The following is a 1,851-nucleotide window of genomic DNA, read 5'->3' as shown; positions in this document are numbered from 1 at the left end:
TGAAGGGACTGTTTCCAAAGATCAGTGAGAGGAACTGTTAAACTGTTACCGTGGCACTGCCTGTGTGACTTTTGTCCTCTTGCCTTTATTTTAGTGACAGTAGTAAGGAGTTTTGCCTTACAGGAGGTAAAAAGCATTAAGACTCAGGAATGTAAACCACATTCCCTTTGGCACTGTGAGCTCTCTACCTCACAGACAAACTATGATCAGTGTGCAGAACAAATGGCAGGTGTAAAGTATAATTAGAAAAACCTTGGCGTACAGTGCAGACATCTCTCACCCCCATCCTTTATTCTGTCACCTCTTGTTTGCTAAAAACAAGGTGCAGTATGGATGGCTGCAATTTTGGTGGAACTTGCTGTAGTTTTTCACTTGATAATTTACCACTTCAGAGGCCTGAAATGAGAGCTCCTCTCCAACCATTACATTTACACAGTCTATCAGCCATGGAGCTCACTGTGCTGCATTCCCTTGTCCCCTTGGCTCCAGGATTACCCATAGCATAAAACAAAAGAGGACTCAGGGAATGGAGTGCCTTAATTATTGTTTAGTGCCCATGTGAGCTTCTCTGAGAATTTTTTATCAGCTGGCTAATGCAGTTAAAACCAGACTTGGAAACTCACCTTTTTCCTTTGGCAGAGTGTATTCATTCCCTGCTACACCCATAACCCCTTCCCATGTCTCTTCTGCCTCCCACAGCATCCTCAGAAGGACTGAGTTGTGTGTTGCTCCCTTTGTTCACTACTTGCTCTGCTGCACTAGGCTTTCATGCTGCTCTTCTTTTCACCCAGGCTCCACTTCTGTCTGACCTCAGCTGTTAATTGCTCCATGCTTGGAGCTGCAGTGCCATGGGAGACTCGGCACGCGAGGCTGCAGCGCTGAGAGGTTCTATCTCCCTCCACCTCGTGGGCTAAGCCTTGCCTGACTTCACTTTAAGGACTTTAAGAGTGTAAAGAACTCCTGAATGTCAGAACACAGGGAGGGGTTGCATGATGTGCTCGTGGTCCCATGTAACTGGGTGAATTTGCTGCTTGGGCTGTCTCGGTCACTAGTGCAACAGCCCAGGAGTTTTCAGTCACGTTGATGGAAAGAAGAGGTGGCAGGTTAGAGAAGAACATGGCAAAATAGATAACAACTCAGACACCCCACATTCCACATCTGACTCTGGGCAAGCTACTGCCCTTTTTTCTGTGTTGTTTCCTTCTCTGTCTCTATTGAAATCCTCTGTTGGCAAGTGTCAGATGTTAGCTGGTTATCACTGGCTGTTTGCTGTCAATGAGGAACTTCATCCAGTTTCTTTGTGCCACAGGAACATCCTCTGAGGTTGACCTTCTGTTCCCTCCTTTTGTTGCCTTTAGTCTTGGTGGCCTTGGAGTGTTTCCTCCATTGTACAGTTCACTTAACGTGGATTAGGTGACCTTTACATTCTGAAATGAGGCATGCATATGAAAGTGAGGCACTGGATCCTCATTGTCCATGGTACACGGAGTCTGATTCATCCACCACTGGAGCAGAAGGCCTCTAGAGCAGTGAGATCTCACATACTGACTATTGTGGTTCTCTGAAAGAATGTCTGTGGGTGTTTCTATAGATATGGAAGTATATATTCCTCCAGTACAAATCATGTGAAAATTTTGCACCAGCCTACTCACTGAAGTTGCTGCTGGTCAAAATTAGACTTGCAGACAGATTTTACAAACTAAAACAAATTCCCTTTTGATTTTCCTTAGACCCTGATGTTAAGCAGCCCGTGTGCCAGCACAGAGACAGGACTGCTGGGCTCTGCCACCACCATGCCATGAACTGTCTGTGAATCTTCCACAGATCAGCCTGGGCAAGAGGAGTTTTGGT

This window comes from Acanthisitta chloris, unplaced genomic scaffold, assembly GCF_000695815.1.
Source record: "Acanthisitta chloris isolate BGI_N310 unplaced genomic scaffold, ASM69581v1 scaffold17230, whole genome shotgun sequence".
NCBI classification, from domain to species: domain Eukaryota; kingdom Metazoa; phylum Chordata; class Aves; order Passeriformes; family Acanthisittidae; genus Acanthisitta; species Acanthisitta chloris.
Note: the sequence above shows the minus strand (reverse complement) of the source record.